Genomic DNA, 22,297 nt, shown 5'->3' with positions numbered 1-22,297 from the left:
TTCAAGAGATTCTTGTGTCTCAGTCCCCCAAGTAGCTGGGACTACAGGCATGCACCACCACGCCTGGCTAATTTTTGTACTTTTAGTGGAGACAGGGTTTCACCATGTTGGCCAGGCTGGTCTTGAACTCCTGACCTCAGCCTGCCTCAGCCTCCCAAAGTGCTGGAACTACAGGCATGAGCCACTGTGCCCAGCCAGAATTCATTACTCTTCAAACCTAAGGCCTCTTGTGCCTCAGTGTTCTTACCAGTTAAAAGGGAATAGGTAATAATAATTCTATCTTGTAGGGTTGTTACAAGGATTAATGGAGATAATATTAATAAAGCATTTAGAGTAATCCTGGCACATAGGAAGATACTATTTGTTAGCTGCTATCATCATCATCTTTATATTATCATTAATCTTGTTAAGGAGCACTGTATATTTAACATCAAGAATTTCTCATTGATGGTTGCCAATTACCCTCAGCACAATCAGAGTTGGTTGTGCTGAGTTGTGCAGAGTTCGTTTTTCTCATATAATGAATAATGAAATGAAGCTCAAGGAATTTAAGTTATCAGCTCAAGGTCTGTCACCTACTAGATGTCATCTTCCACTGCTCATCTCTAAGGACTATCTTCTTTTTCTTACAATGTGTTACTTCCCAAAATAAAAGGTAAAGAGTGTAGCCAAAAGCAGTGAACTTGCAATGGTGGAATTCCAGGCATGTAGAAGGAAATGTCTCTCCTGGTGACCCACAATCCATCTTGAACAGGAAATCTTGCTGACTATGAGCTCCATTCATGATATACCCAAGCATTTTCCCCACTAAACTTTGAGTTCCTTCAGAGTAGAGAGGTGCTCTCCCAGCGCCAGGCATGGTTCCTGGCATTTGGTAAGTATAATGCATGTACTATGCAGCCAAGATACTCTACAGGAGAAAAACATTAAAAATTTTTCAAAATATGTCTATAGTTTGTATCCTATGGAGAGTTACCTTTCCTTCTCCCTTTTTGAGATCTCTTTTTCCTCCTTAAGGAAAGAGATCCCTTTTCCTCCTTAAGGAAAGAAGAAATATTTATTTGGCTTTTTAAATGTTAATTCCTTACTCAGCCCTCTCCCTAATCTGGTCCTATCTCTGAACCCAGCCTGTCACTCATATGGTCACTTGTCCCATGAACAGTATAAACTCAACATGCCCCAAACCACATTTATCATCTCTGCCAATTTCTACTCCTCCCAAATTTGTTCCTACTCCTGTAATTTATGATCTCTCTTGGATGCATCATCCACCAAGCCAGAAACCTCAGGGTCATCTCTCTCCTTCCCATCATACTTCCTCACCCATCCATACTTCAAGGCTGCCAATTCTGTCTCTGTACACATTCTCATATTATTTCTCTAATCTCTCTTCCCACCACTTTTAGGCTACCATCACCTCTAGCATGGACTGCTGCTATAGTCCTTTTGTCTTCTGTCTTTTCAATTTATTTTTTACTGTGGCAAAGTACTATTTTTGAGCTGAGATAAACTAACCATTCACCAAACTGGTTTTTCTTTCCTCCAGAGCAACATCTTGGCTAGGCAGGAGACCAAAACATGCCACCTCAAAATATGCCTCTTTGGCATAGTATTATCTTGAGCCAATTATTTTGAGACCCTGCAGACACAAGAGAATCTCTGAAAACAGAGTAGAAGTTACCCTTTTGAAAAGAAAATTTGCATCTATAAAAAAAAAACTCCATATGCAAGAATCTTAGTCTGTTTTATGCTTCTATAACAGCATACCACAGATTAGGTAATTTAAAATGGACAGAAATTTATTTGGCTCACGGTTCTGAAGTCTAGGAAGTCTGGTTGTTGCATCATTGCATGGCAGAGGGCATCATGATCACAGGCAAGGAACAAGAGAGGGGGCTAAACTCATCCTCACGGCCTAAAAACATCTTAAAGGTGCTACCTCTCAACAGTGTTGCGTTGGGAATTAAGTTTTCAACCCATATACTTTGGGAGACACATTCAAATCATAGAAGGGTGTCTCCTTCTTTGTACCAGGAAAAGGATGATTACATCTCTAAAGACTCTTATCAATGGAGAAGGTACTGACTTAATCTGCACAATAAACCTTACCCTTGTTCACTGGGATTTTCCTGGGTATTTCTCCATAACCAGCCTTCCCTACAACCTTTTTTTCATTTCAACAGACATGGTATTTAAACCTGAATTCAAAGCCACTTCTGTGAGATTTACTTATCCTTGCATATCTCCAATGTATACTTGAAGTATATACATGTTAATAAACTCCTGGTTTTCTCTTGTTAATCTATTTTTTTGTTACAGAGGTCTGTCCCAACTAAGAACTATGAAGGGTAGATGTTTCTTCCTGTACAGCGACATTTCCCAGGCTCCCTTGCTGGTAGCAGCGGCAGTGTGACTGTGTTGACTGATCTCTGGACAGTGGAATGTAGATGCAAGTGATGTATTCATTCCCTGTCCTAATCCTTAAACACTTTCTGCACAAGCCTTCTCAGTTTCCTTGCCTCATCTGCTGGCTTGAGGTCAACGGCCAGAGTTTAGAAGTCACGTCTAGAAAAGGGCAGAGCCTATGTCCACCTGCAACTCTCAATACCTTCCGTGAACAGACCCCTTGCTCTTACCAATTGAAATACATGTCACTGAAAAATAATCTTGCATGGCATTTAATCACTGAGGTTTCAGAATTTCTCTGTTGGAACACCTACCTTTGCCTTAATTAATCTATCTTTTTAAAGAAGAAATTTGACTTGCTTAAAACCTTCTAATCTCTGCCTATCATCTTTGAGATCAAGTCCAGAGTTATCTGGCTCTGGCCCTATCAAACTCTCTAATCATTTATCTCACTATTAAGGTGACGCATTTCACTTTCCAGTAGTATCCAATTACATGTCAGTTCCCCCACTCCCCAGGATAGCTCATATACCTTTCTATCTATCTCTGACTAACTTTCTGGTGTTTGAAATACCCTTACTGTTTTTTGTTTTGTTTGGTTTGGTTTTTTTTTTTTTAAATCATAAACTTAGTCTATATTAACCTTCAAAGATTAGTCCAAGTGCCATCTACTCCAGGAATCCCTCTCTTCCTCTCTCAATCCAGGCTAAGTTCTCCTCCTGAGTGCTTCCCTCTGCCTCAATGTATCAAAAATTATACTGCAGTCCTGATAATGTAGCCGTCTGGTCTGCGTGACAGGCTGCAAAGGAGCAGCACCAAGAGGGATCTATGACTTGTCCGTCATGATATCCCGGCTCCTACCCTAGAGCCACTGTAGCCTATACAGTCACCCCTCAGTAACTGATTAGTTCCAGGATCCCCAGTGGATATCAAAATTCACAGATGCTGAAGTTCCCTATACAAAGTGGCATCATATTTGCACATAACTTATGCATTCTCCTATATACTTTAGTCACTAGTTTGCTTATATTAATACAATGTAAATTCTATGTAAATAGTTATTATATTGCATTGTTTAGGAAATAATGTCAAGGGAAAAAAAAGTTTGTACAGACACAACCATCCTTTATTTTTTCAAATATTTTTGATCCACGGTTGGTTGAATCCACAAATGCGGAACCCACAGATACAGAGGGCCAATGGCATATGCTTACCGGATTGAAACCTTTCTCATTCCAGCTGACTTATTTCCTAGGCTAGTGATCTGCTTTCTTTGTTCACAAGGCTTCTTTGCTATGCAAAAGCACTCCAAGAAAGCTTTAGTCCTTTTTTTTTTCTTTCTTTTTGGAATCTGTCTCTTTCATTTGGGTCATGTAAGTATGCTAGAGTTTACCAGCTCAGGAAAATGGTAAACAGAGAGTGGTATCGTAAGGACACAACAGCCTCAGCATTCATTTTCCATCCCTGGTGCTACTGCTATATGTAAGTCCTTGCTCAGTTGTCATAGACCACCAAAAAATGAGTGGTTATGCTAGTAGCTCCCCTTCCCTCTGTACCAGCTCAGCCACGGGGTTCCTGAGGCCACCACACTCAATACTCAGCCCTCCCAGGCCCTCATGAAGGCACCCCCTTCTAGGAACCCATCTTCCAGCTGGAGCAACTCACTGAACACTCCCACAACCATGCCCTTGACCCAGTCCCTGAAGATCCAGCCAACTCACTGATTATGCCTCCACTGTCTTCAAATCTTGAAGAAGTCCCTCTCTACTTTAGACTATACCTCAATGGGTCTGTACCTTCAAGCAAGAAAGAAAAATGTTGTGGGATTAGAACTGAGTTTGGGAGAGGCTTGCCTATTTCTTTTCTTTTTCTTTTTCCCCCCATCTTTGAAACTCAGAAAGGCTACTACTTTCATGAAGAGTAAAGAAAATTCAGATCTCCGTAACATAGACTTGTTAACTTTGCTAGGAGAGGAAGGAACGCCTTTCCTTCATTTCCAGTAACTCTGTGGCATCAAATGAGACGCAGATAAGTTTCTCAACCACCCTGCTACAGTGCCCACCATTTTGAATGCCTACTATGCTGCTAGAGCTAACAAGGCCCTGTCCATTGAGGAGCTCATGGCATGGTTGGGAAGCTAGATGACTAAATGCAAAACCAAAGTACAATGCATTAGGGCTGGGCTAAAAGGAGTTCAAAGTGTGTAGCAAATGCACAGAGCAGGCACCTAGCCCCACTTGGCAAATCAGAAGAGGCAACAGCGGAGCTGAGCCTTGGAGAACCAGGAGCAGTTGTTCAGGTAAAGCAGGGAGGCATAGTAGAAGAGGTGTGTTTCTTGTTTCCTTTCCATTTAAGCTATAAAAATATTCTTCCCCTTGTTAAATAGAGATGAAAGGGAAGCATTAAAGATCTTTAGCGTGAGCATGACATGATAATGGGGCAAGCTGGAGGGAAGCCAAACTGGAGGCAGGGGAACTAGTTCCAAAGCTCATTCTCTGCTTTCCTCCAGGATGAGCTGTCTGCTAATTATCTCCTGCCCATGAAGCCACAGGCCCAGAGGCCCGTAATGACATAGCACTGAGGGGTCCCTGCTTTTGCTAGAATTATTCCTGATAAGCTTCGCTTCACAGAACACTTGGCTTCCCCAGTCTCTGATTCTTTTGTAAATCCCCAGAATTCACCTAAGGCCTCTGCCCTGCAGCTTTTGTAAGCTGACCTCAAACCCAAAAATGCCCCCCTTGACTGACAGTCCTCTCAGGGTGGAACCAAGAAGAAATATATTAGTCTAAAGGGAAAAACCCACAGAGGCATGGAGTTCCCCTTGGCTAAAGGAAAAAGTATGTTCACAATGGTGTGGCTTAAAGAATGATAGTACTCCTTGACCTTCAAGGGTTGGGCACAAGTTCATGGTTCTTTTAAGGCTGTCAGAAGCCACAGTGAGTCATAACCCTGTTTGTCCTGGGAGGAGGAAGGGTGATGGGATGTGAGTCACAATGGAGAGAAGGACTCACTAGTATGGGACTTGAGAAAGGCCCGTAATAGTGATGTCTTCCAGTGTTTTCTGAGTTCTCATGTTTCTTTTCAGATTTTGAGCTGGGAAAGGGGCTAAAATGGGGACTATATGGTGGTCTCTTACTAATTAGAGTGGATAAGTAGAGAATCAGGGAAAAACTAACAAAAAAGGCCAGAGACAAGACTGGCCCTGGGGAATTAGAATTCCAGGTCATTTAAAAAAATAATAATAAATCAAAGGTTGTCTTTTGTCTTTCCTGCAAAAAATGTGCCTTGGTAGCACCATGAGTGTATGAGTGATCTTGGGACCAAATCTGTCTGCATGGGATCCCTGTTCTGCCTCTCCTTAGATGGGTGATCATAGGCAAGTCGTTGAATCTCTGTGGACATTAAGCAACATATTCTTGAACAATTACTATGTTCCAGGCACTCGACTTGGTATCTTATTTGCATCATCTCAAATAATTCCATGCCTACTTTATAATAATAGATTCATTTCAGAGTTGTTGGGAGGATTAAAGGAGAGAGTCCAGTGAAAGAGTCTAACTGCCTGGCACAATATAGGGATTAAATAGGTACCATTTTCCTTTAACCTTCTCCTTTTTAAGGAAGTGTACATATCTTGGGCTTTAGGTTTTCTATGAGCATGTTTAGTTGAGTTTAGTTGAATTCATACATGCCTCCCTTGCAAAAGGGAAAAAAAAATGCCTTTGATTTTGGCCATTCTTGCACTGTACAGCTTTACATGCGTTTTTTCACCAACATTAACTTCACACACATCATTTTAATTATGATTTTGTTACCTGTGATAGCTTAGAACTACTGGCACAGAACATACTACTGAAAAGCCAATCTATTTAAGCAACAAAAAGAACTGGGAATAACCCTGTTTTTAATGTACCTAGTCCCATGAGTTCTTGAAGTTAGAAAGAAACAGCTCCCCCGGCTTTGCTGCCCTGACCTTTGGGTTGTACAAATCAAGTCGGCGTGGCACAGGAAGCAGCACTCAAATCCAGATTCTAACAAACCAGAAGTGAGGAGGAGAGAGATAGAATAAGCCTCTCCTTCGGGCACCAGAGTTTTTATTTGAAGTAGGGATTCCTCGGGTAAATCTTGTATGTTACGGAAGATAAAATTATATAATAATTTAAAACTATGGCTCCCTAAGCTATGAGGATGCAAAGGCACAAGAATAACATAATGAATTCTGGGGACTTGCGGGGAAGGGTAGGAGGAGGTTGAGGAATAAGAGACTACACACGGGGTGCAGTGTACACTGCTCGGGTGATGGGTGCACCAAAATCTCAGAAATCACACCTAAATAACTTATCCATGTAACCGAACACCTCCTGTTCCCCACAAATTATTGATTTAAAAAGCCAAAATATGAACAAACCCCAATGTAAACTATGGACTTTAGCTGATTATGATACATCAATGTAGCTACATCAATTGTAGCAAATGTATCACTCTGGTGAGGGATGCTAATAATTGAGGAAGCTGTGGTTTTGTGGGGGTAGGAGAGATATGGGAAATATCTGTACCTTCCTCTCAAATTTGCTGTGAAACTAAAATGCCTCTAACAAAATAAAGTATATTTTAAAAAAAGATATGGCTTGGTAGCATCACATAAAATTTAGTATTCAATCCAAGACTAGAGCCTTCTTTGGCTCCTTCAGATCAATAGCTTATCCCATATAGGAATTATCAAGCCTTCATACAAGGGAAAAAAAAATACATATATATAAATAAAACATATTTATATAAACAACTTTATATATATATACAAACACATCTCCCTAAAAGCTGGGATTGTGGAATTGCTTTTGTTGAATTATCCATGGATTAATAGTATGTAGAAATTGCTCTGAAAATTACTAATCAATGAAGGAAGGAAGAGGAGAGAAGACTGAATTTCAACTACACAGGAGATTTGCTAACTCCTGTCTGTTCAAGAGCTAAGAGAGATATAAGAACATTGGCTTGGCAATCAGAATTTTCTTGGGTAAAATCCAGGCTCTGCCACTAACCGTCCCTGAATAAGGCATGTCACCTCTCTAAGCCTCCATATCCTCATCTGTAAAACTGGGATATTAATACCTCTGTAGTGTGTAGGATTATATCATCCCTCAATCAATTGATAGATTATAGATTATTCATACAAGAGTATCCAACACAATGTCTGATACACAATCTGCACACTCAATGTTTTTTTTTACCCAAAGTTCCTAAAATGGGAAAAACTTCATCCTTTTTATTTCCTCTACATCTCCCTCTTATTTTTCCCTATTATAGAAGACTTGTTGTATATGTGCAACTAAATAAGAAAAAAAATTTTTTTGAGAAAATGTTAAGACCTTTTGGTAAAGACATGTAAGACTTCTTTGCCAAAGAAGGAATTGTTTCTCCTTCTTTTCCTGGCACCTCCTCCTCTTCTACCTCCTCCCCCTTCTTCATGCATTCATTAGAGTAGTTATATCTGTTCACAGACCCCCTAAGGTAAACTGGAATAATGGGCAGCTTATGGAAGCAGGTTAATACAGAGGGTTAGGGACCTGGGTTCTGGAATCAGATAGCCTAGGCTTGACTCTTGTTCTGCAGGCAATTAGTTTTGTGATTCCTGATAAATTAATTAACTTCTCTATGTCTCAGTTGCTTCATGTGTAAAATAAAGACATTAACATTTATCTCCTAAAGTTGTTAACTGTTGACATAAGTAAAGCACTTAGAATAGCAGCTGGCTCATAGTTAACTCTCACTGAATCTTATATTTTTATTGCTGATCTAAATTTGCAGATAAATATGTAGGCTCAGAGAGGCTATGACTTACCCAAAGTCACACAGCAAGAAGTAAGAGCAGATCTTACATCATCTGCCTCAGCTCCAACTCTCTTTCTTCTCCACCACACTGCAAGGGAAAGGAGAAGGTTTATTATGAGGCCTGTAAGCAGAGACAACCTTGAGAACCAATATGAGTTATGTGCAGCTTTAACATTAGATTGCTTGTAAGTTTCTGGAGCAAGGAGTTCATCTTAATCCACTTGATATTCCTAGTACCCACACAGCATCTGGAACAGAGTAAACACCAAGGGAATACCGGAGGAATGAATGAATAAAAAACATCAATGAGAAAATAGGGGGTGGGAATCATAATACTACTGGGAATTTTAGACTCTGATGGGTGAACCAGGCCCTGCCTATTAGTGGAGGTGTATGGAGGTGGGGAGGAGATGAAGGGGCATTCAGATTTCTAAGGGAAAGAAGGAACAGACAGACCCACCCTTATAAAATGCAAGTCAGGTATTTCAAGTACCTAATGCAAATGATGAGTTAATGGGTGAAGCACACCAACACGGCACACGTATACATATGTAACAAAACCCGCACGTTGCGCACATGTACCCTAGAACTTAAAGTATAATAATAAAAAAAAGAAAATGTGGTACATATACACCATGGAATACTATGCATCCATAAAAAGGAATGAGATCCTGTCCTTTACAGGGACATGGATGAAGCAGGAAGCCATTATCCTCAACAAACTAATGCAGAAACAGAAAACCAAACACCACATGTTCTCACTTATAAGTGGGAGCTGAACAATGAGAACACATGGGCACAGAGGGGAGCAACACACACTGGGGCCTCTGGGTGGGGGGGCGGTATGGGGGCAGGGAAAGCATCAGAATAAATAGCTAATGCATGTGGGGCTTAATACCTAGGTGATGGGTTGATATGTGCAGCAAGTCACCATAGCACATGTTTACCTATGTAACAAATCTGCATGTCCTGCACATGTATCCTGGAACTTAAAATAAAAACATAAAGAAAACGAAAATGCAGCTCAGGTATAATCTATTAGAAGGGAGCGGGGCACATTGTCTTTGATTTCGGAGATCAAAGGGTGTGTCCTGAAAGTAGGGCAGTATATTACTGAACTTACTGCTTCCTACAAGACCTCACCCCTGACTGATTCCCTTCTCCAAACCCCACTTCTGCCCAAGCCTGGAAGGAAATGGCTTGGTAGAAATGAGCAGAAATAAAATGGTTGGTGAGGAGGAGCAATTGCCAGAGTTGCCCTAGTGAGGAGAGGTCTTTTCATGGAAATAGCTAAGTTCTCTTCTCAGGCGAAGCTGTAGTAACGATCATATTTGTGACTCACAAGGCATATTCCTATCTGTGATCTCACTGGAGCCCCCAAGACTGCTACAAGGTAGGAAAGGTGGATTCTATTAGCCCCGTCTCACAGGTGTGAACACTGAGGACCACAGAGCAAGACAAACTGCCCCAGGTTACTGAGGGAGTTGGGGTCAGGTGCAGGCCCTGACACAAGAATCAAATTCATACCCTGGCATCCCCATCCAACTCATTCAGGTTCTAGATTGCACACATGGCAAATTCCATGCCCAGGAGGCCTAGATGGTTCACAGGATGCCTCCTCCAGCCTCATATACCACCCACACAATCCAGGTTTAAGGGTCAGAAATGGACGCTGGGTCTCTGTCTCCCAGGGCTGGCAGGAGTCTTGTTTGAGTCACCAGTGTGATAGCCCTTTGTAAACTTATGTCAGTCTGGGTATTACAAGTGGCCAGGAGGATAGATTCTGACAGCTGCCTGCATTCAATCCACAGTCGGCCCCATACTGACTGTTTGGCCTTGGGCAAGTTACTTAATCTCTCAGGACATCAGTTTCCTCATCTTTATCATGGAGATAATCACAGCAGGTTTTGACTGTATTTAAAGATTTCTCTAAGCAGTTCAAACTTTCCATGATAGATTGGGACGCCCCATCAGGTGATGAATCGTCATCACTAGAAGCTTCCCAGGTAGCTGGTGAAGGCAAGCATCTGGATTTAGGGAGAACACTGTAAGGCTCAGAGAGGCCATGACTTACCCAGTCATGCAGCAAGAAGTAAGAGCAGATCTTACATCGTCGGCCTCAGCTCTAACTCTCTTCCTTCTGCACCACACTGCAAAGGAAGGGAGACAGGCTCACTAGTTCCCAAACTCCCAACTACCTTAGAATCACCCAAGGGATATTTAGAAAATGCTGTTCCATTGGCCCCACTCCTAGGTATTCTGATTGAAAACATTTCAGATGTGAGCTCAGAAACCTGGGTTATTCTTAGGAGTACCCAGGTGTATTGGTTTGCTAGTGCTGTTGTAACAAAGTATCACAAACAAGGTGGTTTAAACAACAGAAATATGTTGTCTTACAGTTCTGGAAGTTAGAAGTGGGAGACCAAAGTGCAGATAGGGTTGGTTCCTTCTGAAGGCCGTGAGGGAAAATCTGTTCCACGCCTCACTCCTAGCACCTGGTGGTTCCCATTCAGACTTTGGCTTTCCTTGTCTTGAAGATGCAATTTACTCTGATGTCTGCCTTCATCTTCACATTAAATCCTCCCTGTGTTCACATCTGTCTCAGTGCTTCAATTTCCCCTTTTTATATGAACACAGTCACGTTGGATTTGGGTCCATCCATTCTAATAGCCTCATCTTAACTTGATCATTTGTGAAGACCCTATTTCCAAATAAGGTCACATTCACAGGTTCTGCGGATTAGGACTTCAACATCATTTTGAAGAACACAATTCAACTCATAACTTCTGCCAGGGTTAAGAATCAGTGCTGCAGACCAGAGCTTTTTCAAATGGAGTCTATCCAGGAACCTCCAGGAGATCCTAGAAAACAGCAGGTTCTGACTCGGTGGCTCTGCGGGCCCCGAGTCTGCTTTTTGAACTGGAGAAACTGTTGGCGCAGGTCCAGGGACCACAACGAGATCCTTTTCGAGACAAGATTCCTACAAAACCCAGAAATGATTGCCAAGCAAATAAAAGCTCTTTGCTCCATTTCTCTAGTGAAAAGTACTGCCTTTATTATCTTAAATCTCCACCTGCAAGTAGAACTCGGATCCTTCACGCCTGTTCCAGAGGGAGGAGCCTAGGAGGGGCACCCATCCTAAGGTGGAAAGAAAGGATTGGGCTCTCAAGCTTTGAAAGAAGTTTCCCTCATCCGTATCCTCCCTACCCCAGCTTTGACCTGTTTAATCTTGTCTATCCAGTCATTTTCTTATTCTTGTTTTGTACTGTCCTCCCCCTGCCCCACCCTACGCCCACCCCCAACGTCACCATCTGTCAGTCCAGCCCAGCCTGAGCCCGGGTAGCTGCAGCTGGCTCCCAGGAAGTGACCGCCGCCAGGTCACCTGCACCCGCCAAGTCACAGGCCATGAACCTCGCAGCCCAGCAAGGCCAGCCCGAGTCGCGAAGTAGCCCAGCCTAGACCCTGGAGCCAATCCCCAGCCGTCGGCGGCGAAGGTGCGCCCCGCCCCCGCACGCGCCGCCCCAGGCCGGGGTAATCGCGTCCACAATGGAGCGCGCAAAGCCGGGCACAAAGACGACAGCTGCGCGGCAGGGCCTGCGAGGCCGCAGCAGAGGGGCAGCCGCCCGCGCCTTGCAGCCTCCTTAATTTATTTATAGATGCGCTCGCTTTTTATGTGGCCTAGTTAAGAACGCCTTTCCATAAATACATAGAAACGGATGTTATTCTAGAGCCCACCAATAATAGACACAGCTGTAGAGGTTGGTGCTGAAATTAACAGCCCCACCTTGCTGTCCCCGCAACCTGAAAAATAAAATGAAAAGTGCATGTGTTTTGCTTTGGCTTAGGTATAAGCAAGAGAGTAATCCTATTTAACAGAGAGATGTTTCTTTGAAAACAAAGGAAGAATGTCTTAGCAAACAATATTTTGGAGCAAGGCTATACCTTTGCTAATCGAAGTCGGCTTGCATCTGGGCCCGCGACTCTCACCCTTAACTAGGATCATCTGTTTAACTCAAACACAATCCTTTTCTTCCCCAGGCCACACGTGGTTCATTTCTCCACAAACTATGATTTGCCAAACACAATTCCGGCTGTTTCTGATCCACCCACTTGTTTGGGGCGTTGGTCCTATAACCGCTCTTTGGAGTCTAGGGGTTCAGAAAGAATCAAATCCTTACAAAGCTGTGAAAGCGTCTCCAGCCTGTATCCCTTTGTTATTTCTCCCGGTTTGTTCTACAGACCTTAATTCTATTATCCGGTTGTAATTTGGTTCTGTGTCTCCAACATTCTTTCATTTATTCTGCCCTCTTTTTTTTTAATCGATTGACTCATCTGTAATTGGATTTTCTCTGGCTCTTACCAGCTATTAAAAGTAGCTATGTGTGTGTGTATGTGAGTGACTATGCTTTCTAAGTAGGCCACACTTTCCAACGCCTTGCAATCTTTAACCTTGCTCCGAGTTTCTAAGTAGGAATTCAATTCCCTGATTCCTTGTGAGGCGTCAGGGAGTTGCAGAAAGGACACAAACTTTAGAAGCAGTTTGGTTTTGTTTGTTGTGTTTAAGGCTGACATTTATCGAGCTCATACTATGTGCCAGGCATTCCTCCAAGCACTTTACAAGCGTTAATAATCCCTACCACCTCCTTTTAGGGCAGATACTCTTATTACTCCATTTTACAGAAAGCAAGGAGACAAATGGGCTAAGAAACTTGCCAAGGTCAGAGCTCTTGATCACGATGCAGTTTTCCTAAGTTTTCTTCATTTTGTATCTGGGTGACCTTAGGCACAGCTTCTTATTTCTGCCTCTGTTTCCACATCTGCAAAATGACTATGTTGGTTTCTCTCACAGGGCATTTGTTAGAATGTACTGAGGGCACAGTGCCTGGTTGTCAGTGGCGATTAAACACACAGTCAATCCCAGTGCTGGGACAATGCAAGGGAGTCCAGTAACCCCTGAGCTGTGTATTAGAGCAAAGACTAAATAAGGGAACCCTGGGAGCAAGAGTACAGAAATAGAGCACAGCTCTCAGACGCTTATAAAGCCACTACAGTCTTTGCTTTAGAGGAACGTAAACAGGAACTAAGCAGATCACTTCAGAGAATCATTAGAAAGATTCTGCTGCTGACAAGCAATGTAATTTTTCACAGTCACTTCCTCTCTGGAGCCCCCGGGTTTCCCAAATGTAAAAGGATGGGGGGAGATGGCTGATCACTGAGATCTCTTCTGTAACTATCTCTGGTGACAGGCTTGGTGCTGTCACCTCAAGGCTGGATCAACCCTGCCACAGCAAGTGAGAGCTTACACACTTCTTAGCTTCATGTCATAGAATTATTTAGCTGGCACCACAAATGCTTAAAGCAGATACTCTTATCTTCATTGTACAGATAAGGAAGCTGAGCCAGAGTCACCAAGTAACTTGCCCAAGGTGGCATGGAAGTGGTAGGACCAAGATTCAAACCATGCTCTCTCCACTAAGGCCCAGCCCTGCCCATTTCTCATGTGGTTCTCAGGTAAGGATAGAGATGGGGTGGTGCAGACTGCAGGCAGTGAGTCAGGCACTGGGAAGGAATAAATGACTAAGGAACAATGGACATGCCAAACCGACACCACGAGTAGCTTGTTACTTGACCATCATTTACCTTGTGCAAACTTATGACATCCATTTTTTAAACAATCTAATAGATGATTTTGCAAGGCTGTGGAATGAAATAATGAATATGAAACACTTAGCATACATAACACCTGGGCCTCATAGTCTCATAACTCTCCAATTCATGTGAAGTATTATAATAATTATTATTGGAATGAATGTTTAAATACAGTCTGTGTGTGCAAAGGTATACAGGGCTTTTAAATGTAATTACCAGATTTTTTATATCAGATTAAGATCTATTTTTTTAAGTCAAACTTTCAAAATCAGTCCTAAAAATTATAAACAGAATTGGTTCCACCTCACACCTCCTCTCTCTACCAGGTCCTCATGCTGTTCAGAGGGACACAAAACACAATTTTGACTGTCACTCAAGGGGTGGAGTGAGGAATTAACCTCTACTGCAAAACTGCAGAGTAGTATAATTTCATAACTTCAAACATCTGGCAAACTCCACAGGTAGTTATTTGCAAAAGCAATTTTGCAATGACCACTTTTGTTATCGCTTAAGTCTTTTTGAGTATTTTCCTTGGGAAAGCTCCAATGTTTAACATTCTGCAGATTTAGAGATTTAATTCTCAATTTTCCTAAAACCACATGATCCCAAATGTAACACTCCTTTTCAAATTTAAACAACATGTGTGTATTAACCTTGACAGCTCAAAAATATAATCTAATTGGACCACAGTTGTACAGACTGATCCTTATAGTATTGTTTGAAATAATAAATAGCTGTAAGCAACTTACATATCCAACTATGAAGAGCTGACTCAAATAGTTCATGGCATCTTAACAGTACTCTAGTTACCATTAGCTAGGGGTTGGAGGAGGCAGGGAATAGGGAGTGACCTCAAATGGATAAGAAATGTTCTGAAATTCAGTAACAGAATTACACAACTTTGTGGAAACACTAAAAGCTACTGAACACTAAAAGCTACACAACTTTGTGGAAACACTAAAAGCTACACTTTAAAGGGGTGAATTTTATGGTATGTGAATTATCTCAACTGAAAAAATAGTGAGGAAAAAAAGATTGGTACGATTCTGCCCATTAAGAGTCAACAAACTATTATACAAAAAACTTTTAAATGATGTTATAGAAATGTACCTTTTGACATAGAATAAGATTGAATATATTAAGGGGGGCAGGGGGAAACATGTACCAAGTGAGCAAATATGACTCATTTTGATGAAAAAGTAATATCTGTGTCCAGATGGATGTAGAATATAAACCAAAGTGTTAACTGGTTATTTCTGAAATTATAGGTGGTTTTTGTTACCTTTTTTCATCTCTAGGTATATATATATAGGATATATATAGAGATATATATAGGATATAGAGGGAGATGTATATAGGATATATATAGATATATATAGGATATATATAGAGAGATATAGGATATATAGATATATATAGGATATATAGAGAGAGATATATATAGGATATATATATAGAGATATATATTCATAGTTGGACATATAAGTAGCTTACAGCTATTAATTATATATATATTTTTTATTAAGGGAGGGGAAAAAGGAGAAAACAATTCTAGGAGGTGGAGAGGATAGATGAGAGGAGAAGTTTAGACCTTCAACAAAACAGAAGTGGACAAGCTCCAACAATGTGTCCAGTGCACTCCACAATGCACGTTCTGTTCCAGGAAAACCATCATCTGTGGCCACAGGACAAATACACAAGGCTTCAATGTTTACTCGTAGACTGCGCTATCTCTTTCGCTTTGATTTAGAAAATGAAGGGACAGTTCTCCTGATAAAAGTTACAAACAAAGCCAGCTTTATCTGTCAACCTCTTTTTTTGTTTGTTTGTTTGTTTTAGACTTTGAGACAGAGTCTTGCTTTGTTGCCCAGGCTGGAGTGCAGTGGTGAGATCTCAGCTCACTACAACCTCCATCCCCAGGTTCAAGCAATTCCCTTGCCTCAGCCTCCAGAGTTGCTGGGACTACAGGCACGTGCCACCATGCCCAGCTAATTTTTGTATTTTTAGTAGAAGTGGGGGGGGGGGTTTCATCATGTTGGTCAAGCTGGTCTCAAACTCCTGACCTCAAGCAATACACCTGCCTCAGCCTCCCAAAGTGCTGGGCTTGCAGGTGTGAGTCAGTGCACCCAGCCACCTGTCAACCTCTTTTTGATAAACATAACCGAGTTTCACCTGTTATCAAAGACACCTTCTAAGATCTGTTAATAGCAATTTTTTGGTTGGTTATTTCCATATCATGGACATCATGTACAAAATCATTCCTATCAAGAAAGAAAGGAGAAATAAAATGATATTTTCAGAGTATCTACTATAGATTAAGCATGTTTCAGGAAGTGTTGATGGCCATGTTTACTTGGCACTGACAACATGCCCAGAAGTTGAGCATTGGGAGCTGTTATTGTAAGAGACGCAGAGAGGCTGCTACACCAGCCTAAGCTCATCTGGCTGGTGACAGCAGAGCCAGGGTCTGAATGCCAGTGTGTCTGACTCCCCAGAATCAAGTTCTAAACCTCTACAGCACACCACCCCCACCCTGACCCTTGCTCCCACAAGGTCCTTGTAGCCAACTAATTACCAAAGCACCATAGATTTCTGGAACAGCTTCTATGAAATAAAATTGATCAGGGCTGCCAAACGACTCACTTACTGAATTGCCAGTGCTCTACCCTGACCTCCCTCATTGAGGATGACGCCTCCAGCACACACATACTCCATGTGCTAGAAAACATAATACTAGAGGAAGAAGGAGGAAGGGGAAAGGAGAAATAAGGAGGGCAGGTAACAAGCCTCCCTCCTACTGGGCTCCCTCTCATCCATCCAGGGCTTCCCCTGGCCCCAGCCCCCTCCCCACAGCCCTGCAGTTGGTCCCATTATCCCTTCCACCCCAGCTAATTATAGTCACTGATTACCTAACAGCAAGCCCTACTATCACCTGCTTCGGCCTGACAGATTATGCCATCTGGGCCACGTGGCTAGGGTCTGAGAGCCATGAGAGGTCACAGAGAGGGGCAAACGGCTCTGAATGGGAAGAAATGTGTTTACAGCCCTGACAGCTGACTGGGCAATTAAAGGGGCTTTAGCTGTGTGTTCCCAGCTGAAACCCCTCTCCAGGGGCCTCACCACCTAGTGCTATTAGCTGATGGGATGTGGCTGCATGTCATACCGGTTCCAAATGTGGACATGCTATGGGACTGCACCCTCTCCTAAAAAGGACAAGAAAAAGGACTCAGAGAAAGCTTGTTTGAGTTCCTTGTTGAGCCAACACCAGAATATACCCTCAGAGGAAATGACCAGCATTTTGAGAAAGCAGTGTCCAAATACATTTTTCACTTCCTGTGTTTACTGTACATTACCTTAAATACATGTGTGAAACACTTTATTAAATTGAACTCTGTGTGACTTCTATATTAACAACTTTTGTGTCCTTATCAGCAGTGTGTCTGCTTCTAACTTTACTATTCCTGTGTACGACCTGTCAATCTTATTAAAATGCAGATTCTAAATCTGTCTATGTGGGGAAGGACAGGGGAGGTAGAACACAGCTTCTGTATTTCTAAGGAGCTCCTAAAGGAAGCAGACACCACTGGTCCACAGACCATACTTTGAGTAGCCAGGACCTAATTAGCTATTGAGTAAAAATAAATTAGTGAATTAACATTATATAGAAAACCTGTAGATTAGTAGTTCTCAAACTATGTACTTCAGAATGCTAGTTATCCAAGAACGCTGCCTGCACTTCAATAGGTTCTTAGTCAAGAAAGTTTGGGGAGCACCAGTTACTCTGGGTCCCCCTGGGAATTCACAATACACATGATTAACATATCAGAGCTGAGAAAACCCACAGTGATCTCTTCCACTTTTTTGTGAACAGTTTGCAGTCTACTAAAAGTTTTGTGCTCTATGTCCTAAATGCTTGTCGCAATCCTTGCTAAATATTTTATAGTATCCTGATTGCTTAACCTGTCCATTAATTTCTCCATTTTGAAAATGCCGTCTCAGACAAAGTTATTCACATGAAACACACACACACATGCACACACACACACACACACTCGCAAGAAAGGCTTTGAGACTTCAGAGCAATGCCCATATGAGGTACTGCCATAAAGTGCAGGCATTTTGGCAGTTAGTTTCCTGACAGCTTCTGAGTACAAATGAGTAAAGCTTGCCCAGCTTTTCCTACTCCCAGTTTGAGGAGGAAGCAGGAATAAAGGAGTAAAAAGCCCAGAGGACTGGATATGTAGTATGTCTGGAGGCCTGATGGCAAAGGCCAGCAGTCAATGGAAAATTGAGTCAAGACTGATTTGCTTAAAATATAACTTTTAAAAATTGCCAAACATTTCTAAAAGTATTTTTACATGACCTCGTAAGATGCACACCAAATAATACCAAAAAAAAAAAAAAATGACTAAGTGGAAGGCACAATGTGACCACAGCTTGTGTGTGTCTGTGTGTACAGCAAGTGTGTGTGTGTGGGCATGTGCAACTATGAAGGAGTAAATTGTAATCGTTAAGAATATTAAGTTTAGAGTCAGACAACATTAGGTTCACATTGCAGAGGATCCAAGTTTCTTTTTTTTTTTTTTTTTTTTTTTTTTTTTGAGACGGAGTCTTGCTCTGTCACCCAGGCTGGAGTGCAGTGGCCAGATCTCAGCTCACTGCAAGCTCCGCCTCCCGGGTTTACGACATTCTCCTGCCTCAGCCTCCCTCTCGAGTAGCTGGGACTACAGGCGCCCGCCACCTCGCCCGGCTAGATTTTTTGTATTTTTTAGTAGAGACGGGGTTTCACCGTGTTAGCCGGGATCGTCTCTCGATCTCCTGACCTCGTGATCCGCCCGTCTCGGCCTCCCAAAGTGCTGGGATTACAGGCTTGAGCCACCGCGGATCCAAGTTTCTTAATGTTTAGTTTGTATCTTCTTTGAGGTGGGGCTGACAATTCCCACCTCACAGGCTTATGTGGGAATTAAACGAGAGGTCTGGCAAGAACTTAGCACATTGACAGGCTCAAATTAAACACTCACCAAATGGGAGCTATGATTGTAACTAATATAGAAAAAGGCTGCAAGAAAATGCAAAAAGTGTCAACAGTGGGTCATCTCTGAGTGATGAAATGAATTTTTTTTATTTGTATATTTCTGTATTATCCAAAATTACTCAAAGAAAAAAACATAATATTTTAAGTCAAAAAATTAAACAAACTTTATTAAGTAAAATGTTAATTGTAGATTTGGGGGCTGGTAAAATGTGGGTCATTTTTATTTTCTCCTTTATGCTTTTTAATATTTCTTAAATTGTCCACTATTTACTAACTTTAACAGCTTTTTAATATGAAAGCCAGGCCTATACATTTTTGGATATTTTGGAGAAATACAGAAAAACCCTGAAAAGAAAGTAAAAAATAACTGACAGTCTCATGATGTTTTCCTTTATGATTATTTTTTGTTGTTTAAATTTGTAAAGTACAGACTCACTCCTAAATGAATGGTCTTCTTGAAAATAGGGTGCACATTGTAAACAGTCACATCCAGTGGTCCTAAAATAGTCCCCCACTGCCCTCCTCCCACCCCTCTCCCCAGAAAGAGGCACTGATAAATTGGATATAAATGCTTCCAGTGTATATCTAAGACACACATGTACATGTATGTATATGTTTCTATGATTAGGTAGAAAGATCTACATTAAAAAATTCAAGAAAGATTTTGGAGGCCCCCTAAATGTAATGAATACATAGATAATCTGTCCCTCAACTCGGCTCTGGGAGGAAGAACACCTTCTTCATATTCTCCATGTACGAATTTACTTCAGTAAATGTGCAGGAAGCGCCTACTCTGTTCTAGAGCATGTGCAATTTACTAAACAAAGATGAAAAAGACACTAACTCTCTGATCTCAACAAGCTCCCGGTCTAACAGGGAAATACACGTATTATAAATGTTTGCAGTGCTATGTGGCAAATACAATAACAGAAGCTGATAATAGGTCCGGGGCAGTAATAAAAGAGAATACGTCCCTCCTTCTCTAGGGATCCAGGAAGACTTCCTGGAGAAGGACTTATCTGACTTGAGTCTAAAAAAGTATACATTCTGGTTCCTATCAGACCTATGAAACTTGTAGTTTGCTCACATTCATTATGTCTACTCACATCTCCGTTCTTGGGCTGCAACATGTCCCCACACTTCTCCTGGCTAAACCCTACTCATTCTTCCAAACCTAACCAGAAGTCACTTTTTGGAAGTTTTCCATCACTACCCAGACCACAGGAAGTACCCCTACTTTCTGTGCATGCATATTTGTCAAAACTTACCTTAAACTGCTTAGTTATATGCCTGTCTCCCTACAGGACCGAAAGTCAGTATTTTGCCCTATTCATATCTGTGTGATGGGGCAGGACCGAACACCTGGGGACAACTGAACATCACACCTGGTATACAATTGTGCCGAATAAACGTTACCTGAAAAAAATACAGCAGTAGAGTAGCGTAACATTAGGCCCATAATACCTATGGCCACTTCTGGCATAAAGAACATGTTTGTGCTAATTAGAAAACTCCGTTTTGGAGCCCACCAATTTGAAAACATGCTCCTTCTAGGAGCACATAGTTCTTAAGGTGTGCAGATAAACAAACAGACAGTACCTTGTGTTTACAGGAAGAAGTCGTCATTTATTCTGGCTGTTCCTCCAGGCTAAAGCAGCCCTAGTAAGCAAGAGCAGAGGCTGGGGTCCAGCCCCGGGGCATTCAGCTGAGCGTCCACCACTGTCGATTGTAGCCCTGATGACAGGGTGATGAACAAGATGTGTTTCTTCTCCACATGGAGAAGAAACTGTTCAGTTCAACAGTCAAGTAAACCCATGTAATAAGTGGATGCTTATAAAATGCAGAGTGAATGAATAAATGTTAAAAAAAAAGAATCAATTTTCTCAAACTATGACTGGATATAGTTAAGTCCTACTCTGTGTCTGCTTTGTGCTCTTACTAAGGTTCCCTTTGACTGAATCCTAATTCCCTTTCTTCCCGGCTGAAGGTTCTGGAGGCCTCTGGCTTGTTTTCAACAGGTTGAGTTTGCACAGGACTTAGATCAGCACCGAGGGGGCCCTATCAGGGCTTTTATGTAACTGACTCACCTCTGCTTTGGCTACGATGCTAGGATGCTCGTCAGAACACCCTTGTCTCTCCTCCTTGCTTTTAAGTGAGGTCTTTAATACACACACACACTGTTTTACACTGCAGAAGCAGTGATTAGTGACAGTCTCACTGGGTGTGTCATCCTGAGGGAGAGGAGGAGCGAGACCTGATCCCACTATTACTCACAGCTCTTGATGCATGGTGAGAACTCCCAAGTCCTGAAACAGTATTTCTAAGCCAAAACTCCAATTTGATTGGTGGATACAATGAGCAGATCACCTGGCATGACAGATGTGGCAATCACCCATGATGCTTCAATGAGCTGCCATGACAGATGTGGCAATCACCCAAGATGCTTCAATGAGTTGCCTAAGGCTATTCCACCAGGAGTCAAGCCTACCTGGGGCTCCTGAACCCTCACTGAGGGCTTTTTAAGTGCCACACGCAGTGGCAAATGGCCACCAGGGGGTGTCTCTAAAATGCCTCTGAGGTCCTCAGACATGAATAACAGCAGGATCAGCAGTTTCATTAAAGAGAAAATTATAGCCCAAGGTGGTTTTTAAATGCCTATGGGACCAGTCCTTTTCTTTGCAATTGCACAGCCTCCACTTTTGTCTCATGTCAGAACTCTTGCAAATGCATCCTTACTGGGTGGTCCAGACTTCCCCCTTCTCGCTGCTTACTTTCAACTCACTCTTATTTTTCCCAACCAGCCAACACTAGAATTAGACCACCTCTCTGCAAAAAGATCATCATCGTCTCTCAGACTGTCCCTCAGAAACTCAGCTCCCACTTCTCAGCATGGCATTGGAGTTACTCTTATACAGTGACTTCTCTTTATTTGGGTAGAGTCACATCTTCTCAGCTAGATGAAATTTCCTTAAGCATGAAAACCACCTCTTCTTCAATGAAATGTGGTAGACAAAATCACAGACTCTGGAGTCAGTCACAGGCCTGTTTATAACTTTTAGCTGCCTTTAACTATCTGGCCTGAAGCAGTTTCCTTTCTTTACCAAATCTCAGTTTTCTCAGCTGTAAAAAGGGAATAATAATAATAATGACTATGATATAGGGCTGTGTGAGGTTTACTAACGATGCAGACAGAGCCATTATAAAGTATACAGCATAGCAAGTGCTCTATAATATCAATTACTATTATGTGAGAAGATAGGATGTATTTAGGGAAATATGGTAGTTTGCTGGTGGCTGGAACTTCAGCTGAGGGGAGAGTAGACAGAGATGAGGCTGGAGAGCTAAACCAGGTCAAGATGACAAAAAGCCCCCTGA

The 22,297-nt window shown here is 42.0% G+C and overlaps 1 protein-coding gene across 2 annotated transcripts in view; it reads right to left on the bottom strand.

The window, feature by feature from the left end:
• Window positions 1-7,844: 7,844 nt before the first annotated feature.
• LOC126955277 (40S ribosomal protein S18-like) overlaps window positions 7,845-22,297 on the bottom strand; it is a 142,301-nt gene continuing 127,848 nt past the window's right edge. The window contains exons 1-3 of one of the 2 annotated variants that reach the window (XR_007725867.1): window positions 12,181-12,380; window positions 10,313-10,388; window positions 7,845-8,326 (exon numbers count right to left, since the gene is read on the bottom strand). The gene's annotated coding sequence lies outside the window, so the exon portion shown is untranslated. Of the gene's footprint in view, window positions 8,327-10,312; window positions 10,389-10,635; window positions 11,479-12,180 lie in introns of those variants that run through there. The other variant, XR_007725866.1, reaches the window with a different exon arrangement.

Source organism: Macaca thibetana, chromosome 5 (genome assembly GCF_024542745.1).
Source record: "Macaca thibetana thibetana isolate TM-01 chromosome 5, ASM2454274v1, whole genome shotgun sequence".
NCBI classification, from domain to species: Eukaryota; Metazoa; Chordata; class Mammalia; order Primates; family Cercopithecidae; genus Macaca; species Macaca thibetana.
The sequence above is the reverse complement of the archived record's forward strand: the minus strand, read 5'-3'. Positions and strand labels throughout refer to the sequence as shown.